At 42.0% G+C, this 10514-nt stretch overlaps 1 long non-coding RNA gene across 1 annotated transcript in view; it reads left to right on the plus strand.

Moving 5' to 3' along the window:
* Window positions 1–10514, plus strand: part of LOC145867298 (uncharacterized) — a 680253-nt gene that overhangs the window by 387770 nt on the left and 281969 nt on the right. The gene's annotated exons all lie outside the window — the stretch shown is intronic.

The raw sequence follows: 10514 nt of genomic DNA on the forward strand, positions 1-10514 counted from the left end.
TGTGTGTGTGTGTGTATTTGTCCTGTGTGTATGTGTGTGTATTTGTCCGTGTGTGTGTGTGTGTGTGTGTATTTGTCCTGTGTGTGTGTGTGTGTGTATTTGTCCTGTATGTGTGTGTGTGTATTTGTCCTGTGTGTGTGTGTGTATTTGTCCTGTGTGTGTGTGTGTGTGTGTATTTGTCCTGTGTGTGTGTGTGTGTGTATTTGTCCTGTGTGTGTGTGTGTGTGTGTATTTGTCCTGTGTGTGTGTGTGTATTTGTCCTGTGTGTGTGTGTGTGTGTGTGTGTGTGTGTGTGTGTGTGTGTGTGTGTGTGTGTGTGTGTGTGTGTGTGTGTGTGTGTGTGTGTGTATTTGTCCTGTGTGTGTGTGTGTGTGTGTATATTTGTCGTGTGTGTGTGTGTATTTGTCCTGTGTGTGTGTGTGTGTGTCCTGTGTGTGTGTTTGTGTGTGTGTGTGTCCTGTGTGTTTGTGTGTGTGTGTGTGTGTGTTCTGTGTGTTTGTGTGTGTGTGTCCTGTGTGTTTGTGTGTGTGTGTCCTGTGTGTGTGTGTCCTGTGTGTGTGTGTGTGTGTGTGTGTCCTGTGTGTGTGTGAGTCCTGTGTGTGTGTGTGTCCTGTGTGTGTGTGTCCTGTGTGTCCTGTGTGTGTGTGTGTATTTGTCCTGTGTGTGTGTGTGTGTGTGTGTGTGTGTATTTGTCCTGTGTGTGTGTGTGTGTGTGTGTATTTGTCCTGTGTGTGTGTGTGTGTGTGTGTGTGTGTATTTGTCCTGTGTGTGTGTGTGTGAGTGTATTTGTCCTGTGTGTGTGTGTGTGAGTGTATTTGTCCTGTATGTGTGTGTGTGTGTATTTGTCCTGTGTGTGTGTGTGTGTGTATTTGTCCTGTGTGTGTGTGTGTGTATTTGTCCTGTGTGTGTGTGTGTGTATTTGTCCTGTGTGTGTGTGTGTGTGTGTGTGTGTGTGTGTGTGTGTGTGTGTGTGTGTGTGTGTGTATTTGTTCTGTGTGTGTGTGTGTGTGTGTGTGTGTGTGTGTGTGTGTGTGTGTGTGTGTGTGTGTGTGTGTGTGTGTATTTGTTCTGTGTGTGTGTGTGTGTGTGTGTGTGTGTGTGTGTGTGTGTGTGTGTGTATTTGTCCTGTGTGTGTGTGTGTGTGTGTGTGTGTATTTGTCCTGTGTGTGTGTGTGTGTGTCCTGTGTGTGTGTGTGTCCTGTGTGTGTGTGTGTCCTGTGTGTGTGTGTGTCCTGTGTGTGTGTGTGTCCTGTGTGTGTGTGTGTGTGTCCTGTGTGTGTGTGTGTCCTGTGTGTGTGTGTGTGTCCTGTGTGTGTGTGTCCTGTGTGTGTCCTGTGTGTCCGTGTGTGTCCTGTGTGTGTGTGTCCTGTGTGTCCTGTGTGTGTGTGTGTCTGTGTGTCCTGTGTGTGTGTGTCCTGTGTGTGTGTGTGTCCTCTGTGTGTGTGTGTCCTGTGTGTGTTTGTCCTGTGTGTGTGTGTGTGTGTGTGTGTGTGTGTGTGTGTGTGTGTATTTGTCCTGTGTGTATGTGTGTGTATTTGTCCGTTGTGTGTGTGTGTGTGTGTGTGTGTCCTTTGTGTGTGTGTGTGTGTGTCTGTGTGTGTGTATTTGTCCTGTGTGTGTGTGTGTGTGTATTTGTCCTGTGTGTGTGTGTGTGTGTATTTGTCCTGTGTGTGTGTGTGTGTGTGTGTGTGTGTGTGTATTTGTCCTGTATGTGTGTGTGTGTATTTGTCCTGTGTGTGTGTGTGTGTATTTGTCCTGTGTGTGTGTGTGTGTGTGTGTGTGTATTTGTCCTGTGTGTGTGTGTGTGTGTATTTGTCCTGTGTGTGTGTGTGTGTGTGTGTGTGTGTGTGTGTGTATTTGTCCTGTGTGTGTGTGTGTGTGTGTGTGTGTGTGTGTATTTGTCCTGTGTGTGTGTGTGTGTGTTTGTGTATTTGTCCTGTGTGTGTGTATTTGTCCTGTGTATGTGTATTTGACCTGTGTGTGTGTGTGTGTGTGTGTATGTATATTTGTCCTGTGTGTGTGTGTGTGTGTGTGTGTGTGTGTGTGTGTGTGTGTATTTGTCGTGTGTGTGTGTGTGTGTATTTGTCCTGTGTGTGTGTGTGTGTATTTGTCCTGTGTGTGTGTGTGTGTGTGTGTGTGTATTTGTCCTGTGTGTGTGTGTGTGTGTGTGTATTTGTCCTGTGTGTGTGTGTGTGTGTATTTGTCCTGTGTGTGTGTGTGTGTGTGTGTATTTGTCCTGTATGTGTGTGTGTGTATTTGTCCTGTGTGTGTGTGTGTGTGTATTTGTCCTGTGTGTGTGTGTGTGTGTATTTGTCCTGTGTGTGTGTGTGTGTGTGTGTATTTGTCCTGTATGTATGTGTGTGTGTGTGTGTGTGTATTTGTCCTGTATGTGTGTGTGTGTGTGTGTGTGTATTTGTCCTGTGTGTGTGTGTGTGTATTTGTCCTGTGTGTGTGTGTGTGTGTGTGTCCTGTGTGTGTGTGTGTGTGTCCTGTGTGTGTGTGTGTGTGTGTGTGTGTGTGTGTGTGTGTGTGTGGTGTGTGTGTGTGTGTGTGTGTGTGTATTTGTTCTGTGTGTGTGTGTGTGTGTGTGTGTGTGTGTGTGTGTGTGTGTATTTGTTCTCTGTGTGTGTGTGTGTGTGTGTGTGTGTGTGTGTGTGTGTGTGTGTGTGTGTATTTGTCCTGTGTGTGTGTGTGTATTTGTCCTGTGTGTGTGTATTTGTCCTGTGTGTGTGTGTGTGTGTGTGTGTGTGTGTGTGTGTGTGTGTGTGTGTGTGTGTGTGTGTGTGTGTATTTGTCCTGTGTGTGTGTGTGTGTGTATTTGTCCTGTGTGTGTGTGTGTGTGTGTGTGTGTGTGTATTTGTCCTGTGTGTGTGTATTTGACCTGTGTATGTGTATTTGACCTGTGTGTGTGTGTGTGTGTGTGTGTGTGTGTGTGTGTGTGTGTGTGTGTATTTGTCCGTTGTGTGTGTGTGTGTATGTATATTTGTCCTGTGTGTGTGTGTGTGTGTGTGTGTGTGTGTGTGTGTGTGTGTGTGTGTGTGTATTTGTCCTGTGTGTGTGTGTGTGTATTTGTCCTGTGTGTGTGTGTGTGTGTATTAGTCGTGTGTGTGTGTGTGTGTGTATTAGTCGTGTGTGTGTGTGTGTGTATTTGTCCTGTGTGTGTGTGTGTGTGTGTGTGTATTTGTCCTGTGTGTGTATGTGTGTCGTGTGTGTGTGTGTCGTGTGTGTGTGTCGTGTGTGTGTGTGTGTGTGTCGTGTGTGTGTGTGTCCTGTATGTCCTGTGTGTTACACACACACACACACACACACACACACACACACACACACACACACACACACACACACACATACACACACACACACACACACACACACACACACACACAGCATATAACTTTTTCCAAGTGGTGGTAAGAATGTTTGTCTTAACTAGCCTGATAAGTCAAACATGTCTGATATGAACATTGACATAAACCCTCTACATACTTGAGTTTCTCCAGTCTGCAGTGTGGATCCTCCAGTCCAGCAGAGAGCAGTCTGACTCCTGAGTCTCCTGGGTGATTGTAGCTCAGGTCCAGCTCTCTCAGGTGTGAGGGGTTTGACCTCAGAGCTGAGACCAGAGAAGCACAGCCTTCCTCTGTGACTAGACAGCCTGACAGCCTGCAAAGAGTCAAATCAAATTAAAATCACACTGCTATGCTTTGGTGGTGAAAATAGTGGCAGTATAATTTTTCAAAATTTTTCAGATATCAGTGTCCTGAAACCTGCCATATCTATTCGTAAATTAATGTATCATCATTAAAAATGACAAATGATCAAAGTATTGCCTGCAGATAGAAACATGTATAGTACAAATATTTGAGTAGACTGACCAGACCAGTTTAAAAGCAGTATCAGTCAAAAGACAGACAGTGAGGTATCAGATTTAGATTGTATTGAGTATACAGTCCACACCATATCTATTTTGACAGTGAAGATAACATTTTAAATGTGGCTCTAAACTCCAACATTTTGGATTTCAGATCAAATGTTTCATATGAGGTGACAGTATATAATGTCACCTTTTATTTGAGGATATTTTCATACATATCTGTTTCACCGTTTAGAAAAATGAAAGCACTTTATGTATCTAGTCCCCCTATTTAAAGAAGTCATACGTTTTCGGACCAATTCACTTAAAGTGTGTTAAATTAGTCAAAAGTTTAGTGTTTGGTCCCATATTCTTTGACTGCAATGACTACATCAAGCCTGTGACTGCCATGATTGAGAAAGATCATGAATAATAATGAGTGAGAGAGTTACAGAGGCTACAACAAAACATGCTAACCTCTCACCATTACCAACAACAGAGGATACAGCAAAACATGCTAACCTCTCACCATTACCAATAACAGAGGATACAACAAAACATGCTAACCTCTCACCATTACCAATAACAGAGGCTACAACAAAACATGCTAACCTCTCACCATTACCAATAACAGAGGCTACAACAAAACATGCTAACCTCTCACCATTACCAATAACAGAGACTACAACAAAACATGCTAACCTCTCACCATTACCAATAACAGAGGCTACAACAAAACATGCTAACCTCTCACCATTACCAATAACAGAGGATACAACAAAACATGCTAACCTCTCACCATTACCAATAACAGAGGCTACAACAAAACATGCTAACCTCTCACCATTACCAATAACAGAGGCTACAACAAAACATGCTAACCTCTCACCATTACCAATAACAGAGGCTACAACAAAACATGCTAACCTCTCACCATTACCAATAACAGAGGCTACAACAAAACATGCTAACCTCTCACCATTACCAATAACAGAGACTACAACAAAACATGCTAACCTCTCACCATTACCAATAACAGAGGATACAACAAAACATGCTAACCTCTCACCATTACCAATAACAGTGGCTACAACAAAACATGCTAACCTCTCACCATTACCAATAACAGTGGCTACAACAAAACATGCTAACCTCTCACCATTACCAATAACAGAGGGTACAACGAAACACTTGTTGACCAACTACAGGAATACTAACCTCAAAGTCTCCAGTCTGCAGTGGGGATCCTCCAGTCCAGCAGAGAGCAGCTCCACTCCTGAATCCTTCAGGTCATTGTTACTCAGGTCCAGCTCTCTCAGGTGTGAGGGGTTTGAACTGAGAACTGAGGCCAACACTTTACAGGATGTGTCTGTGAGTTTACAGCCAGTGAGTCTGCCAACACAGAAGAAATACAATGACAGACAGGTTGTATTAAAATGATACGCTTAGCTTTCTCTGTTTACGCTGTTACCCATTTACAAATAATGTGTTGGGTTTGACCTCAGAGCTGAGACCAGAGAAGCACAGCCTTCCTCTGTGACTAGACAGCCTGACAGCCTGCAAAGAGTCAAATCATATTAAAATCACACTGCTATCCTTTGGTGGTGAAAATAGTGGCAGTATATTTCTTCAACATATTCAGATATATCAGTCATGAAACCTGCCATATCTATTCAGAAATTAAGGTATCATATTAGAAATTACAAATTATCAAAGTTTTGCCTGCAGATAGAAACATATATAGTACAAATATTTGAGTAGACTGACCAGACCAGTTTAAAATCAGTATCAGTCAAAAGACAGACAGTGAGGTATCAGATTTAGATTGTATTGAGTATACAGTCCACACCATATCTATTTTGACAGTGAAGATAACATTTTAAATGTGGCTCTAAACTCCAACATTTTGGATTTCAGATCAAATGTTTCATATGAGGTGACAGTATAAAATGTCACCTTTTATTTGAGGATATTTTCATACATATCTGTTTCACCGTTTAGAAATGAAAGCAGTTCATGTATCTAGTCCCCCTATTTGAAGAAGTCATAAGTATTCTGACCAATTCATTTATAGTGTATTAAAGTAGTCAATAGATTAGTGTTTGGTTGTAAACTAGTTGGTCTTATTTGCAGTTTGTTTTGGTTGTGTTTTGCACCAATAATAAAATGGTGGATGATGACTGGATTAATCTTCTGTCTAAGTGAGTAGATAACATGTTTCTAAACACTAAATGAATCCTGATGATAACATGATTAATACAAATCATGAATGAATCATGAATAGTAATGATCAGGAAAGTTACAGAGGCTACAACAAAACAGCTAACCTCTCACCATTACCAATAACAGAGGCTACAACAAAACATGCTAACCTCTCACCATTACCAATAACAGAGGCTACAACAAAACATGCTAACCTCTCACCATTACCAATAACAGAGGCTACAACAAAACATGCTAACCTCTCACCATTACCAATAACAGAGGATACAACAGAACATGCTAACCTCTCACCATTACCAATAACAGAGGCTACAACAAAACATGCTAACCTCTCACCATTACCAATAACAGAGGATACAACAAAACATGCTAACCTCTCACCATTACCAATAACAGAGGCTACAACAAAACATGCTAACCTCTCACCATTACCAATAACAGAGGCTACAACAAAACATGCTAACCTCTCACCATTACCAATAACAGAGGCTACAACAAAACATGCTAACCTCTCACCATTACCAATAACAGAGGCTACAACAAAACATGCTAACATCTCACCATTACCAATAACAGAGGATACAACAAAACATGCTAACCTCTCACCATTACCAATAACAGAGGATACAACAAAACATGCTAACCTCTCACCATTACCAATAACAGAGGCTACAACAAAACATGCTAACCTCTCACCATTACCAATAACAGAGGATACAACAAAACATGCTAACCTCTCACCATTACCAATAACAGAGGCTACAACAAAACATGCTAACCTCTCACCATTACCAATAACAGAGGCTACAACAAAACATGCTAACCTCTCACCATTATCAATAACAGAGGCTACAACAAAACATGCTAACCTCTCACCATTACCAATAACAGAGTCTACAACAAAACATGCTAACCTCTCACCATTACCAATTACAGATGCTACAACAAAACATGCTAACCTCTCACCGTTACCAATAACAGAGGATACAACAAAACATGCTAACCTCTCACCATTACCAATAACAGAGGCTAAAACAAAACATGCTAACCTCTCACCGTTACCAATAACAGAGGCTACAACAAAACATGCTAACCTCTCACCATTACCAATAACAGAGTCTACAACAAAACATGCTAACCTCTCACCATTACCAATAACAGAAGCTACAGCAAAATATGCTAACCTCTCACCATTACCAATAACAGAGGCTACAACAAAATATGCTAACCTCTCACCATTACCAATAACAGAGGCTACAACAAAACATGCTAACCTCTCACCATTACCAATAACAGAGGCTACAACAAAACATGCTAACCTCTCACCATTACCAATAACAGAGGCTACAACAAAACATGCTAACCTCTCACCATTACCAATAACAGAGGGGGTTTGATCTTTGTGCCTCCGTTTCTCATTTATCATCATTCACGATTCATTCATGGTTATTCATAATCATGGTAGCATCCACATGAATGTAGAAGTCACTGACAATAGAAGTGAAGTGACTCCAAAATGACAGGACATTATTTACTATTCAGTATCCATTAGGAAAAACATCATCCAAAACACAACCAAGACCAACTGCAAATGAATTCAACAAGTTAGTAGAATCACAAGCTTGATGTAATCACTGCAGGTGTCAGGAATCCCGCTTCCTGAGTCTGTTTCTGCCTGAGCTGACTGTTTTCTGTTTGGTGTCTAAGGGTGCGTTCAGAAACCTATCTGGTTGCTAGGCGACGAAGTTAGGCGGGAGATCTAGTGATTACCCTACACCTGCATCTCATCAACCTTCTGCACACCTGGTCCTGATCATCACCTCTTCATAAGCCCTGAGCTGACATCCATTCCCTGCTGGATCGTTAGCAATGAACAGCCTCATGTTTCCTGAGCTAGTCTTGTTGTTTTGTTCTTGTTACTGGTTACTCCCCCCCCCGTTTACTCTGTCTACAGTCATCCTCCCGGAACATTCAACTCCCTTGACTGGCCGTCGGTGGATACAGTGACGTCATTGAATCCACCCATCTACTCTCATCAACTCACCTCCGCTGCCGCTCCGTCTCCTGGATCACTCAAATTACACATCAAGACTACCAATAAATACTCACCTTCATTTTACTCACCTGGTCTGCTTCTGGGTTCTGTCTTAGAGAAACATGACAGCAGGCATGGAATATGGGACAACATGCTAAACTTATGACTACTTTAATACACTATTAGTAATATGTCCGAATAATTACGACTTTTTCAAATGGGAGAACTACATGCATAAAGTACTTTCATATCTGATAATACTGACCTCAGAGTCTCCAGTTTACAGTGGGGATTCCCTAGTCCAGCAGAGAGCAGCTTCACGCCTGAATCCTTCAGGTCATTGTTACTCAGATCCAACTCTCTCAGGTGTGAGGGGTTTAACCTCAGAGCTGAGACCAGAGAATCACAGCCTTCCTCTGTGACTCCACAGCCTGACAGCCTGACAAAGAGATCATGACTTCAAACACATTGTTAACCTGTTAGGGCTAGGGGGCAGTATTGACACTCCTGGATAAAAAACATACCCGATTTAATCTGGTTACCACTCCTACCCAGTAACTAGAATATGCATATACTTATTGCATATGGATAGAAAACACCCTACATTTTCTAAAACTGTTTGAATGGTGTCTGTGAGTATAACAGAACTCAAATGGCAGGTCAAAACCTGAGAGATTCCTTTACAGGAAGTGGCCTGTCTGACCATTTCTTGAACTTCTTTTCCATCTCTATCATTTACTAAGGATCTCTGCTCTAACGTGACACTTCCCACGTCGTCCATAGGCGCTCAGAGCCCGGGAAAAAACAGAATGTCGTCATTCCAGCCCCAGGCTGAAACACATGATCGCCTTTCTCAAGTGGCCGATCAAGGGACACTGGGCTTATGCGCGTGACCCCGACCGCCCCCGCCTTTGGGATTTTTTCCTCTGTTTGCCGAAAAGGAGATTCCCTGTCGGAATATTATCGCTTTTCTACGAGAAAAATGTCGTAAAAATTTATTTTAAACAGCGGTTGACATGCTTCGAAGTACGGTAATGGAATATTTAGAATTTTATTGTCACGAATTGCGCAATGCGCGCGACACTTCTTTAATATTTCGGATAGTGTCTGGAACGCACGAACAAAATGCCGCTATTCGGATATAACGATGGATTATTTTGGACCAAACCAACATTTGTTATTGAAGTAGCAGTCCTGGGTGTGCATTCTGACGAAGACAACAAAAGGTAATCAAACTTTTATAATAGTAAATATGATTATGGTGAGTGCTAAACTTGCCGGGTGTCTAAATAGCGAGCCCGTGATGCCTGGGCTATGTACTTAGAATATTGCAAAATGTGCTTTCACCAAAAAGCTATTTTAAAATCGGACATATCGAGTGCATAGAGGAGGTCTGTATCTATAATTCTTAAAATAATTGTTATGCTTTTTGTGAACGTTTATCGTGAGTAATTTAGTAAAATGTTAGCGAATTCCCCGGAAGTTTGCGGGGGGTATGCTAGTTCTGAACGTCACATGCTAATGTAAAAAGCTGGTTTTTGATATAAATATGAACTTGATTGAACAAAACATGCATGTATTGTATAACATAATGTCCTAGGGTTGTCATCTGATGAAGATCATCAAAGGTGAGTGCTGCATTTAGCTGTCTTCTGGGTTTTGGTGACATTATATGCTGGCTTGAAAAATGGGTGTCTGATTATTTCTGGCTTGGTACTCTGCTGACATAATCTAATGTTTTGCTTTCGTTGTAAAGCCTTTTTGAAATCGGACAGTGTGGTTAGATTAACGAGAGTCTTGTCTTGAAATGGCTGTAAAATAGTCATATGTTTGAGAAATTGAAGTAATAGGATTTTTAAGGTTTTGAAAATCGCGCCACAGGCTGGCGCAAGCGTCCCACCTAGCCCATAGAGGTTAATTTAGTGTAGAAGGACAATGGCAGATGCATTTGGTTAATTCTCCCAAACAACATATATATTCTTCTTCTGTGTCCTAGAATTGTATGGTCATATTGTTATACTAATGTGAAAATCAATGCATTTATTCACACACACACACACACACACACACACACACACACACACACACACACACACACACACACACACACACACACACACACACACACACACACACGACACACACACACGACACACACACACGACACACACAGTCAGCATATAACTTTGTCCAAGTGGTGGTCAGAATGTTTGTATTACCTAGCCTGAAAAGTCAAACATGTCTGATATGAACATTGACATAAACCCTCTACATACTTGAGTTTCTCCAGTCTGCAGTGTGGATCCTCCAGTCCAGCAGAGAGCAGTCTGACTCCTGAGTCTCCTGGGTGATTGTAGCTCAGGTCCAGCTCTCTCAGGTGTGAGGGGTTTGACCTCAGAGCTGAGA

The sequence above is a fragment of the Salmo salar genome, unplaced genomic scaffold (assembly GCF_965601325.2).
Source record: "Salmo salar unplaced genomic scaffold, fSalSal1 ptg000257l, whole genome shotgun sequence".
NCBI lineage: Eukaryota > Metazoa > Chordata > Actinopteri > Salmoniformes > Salmonidae > Salmo > Salmo salar.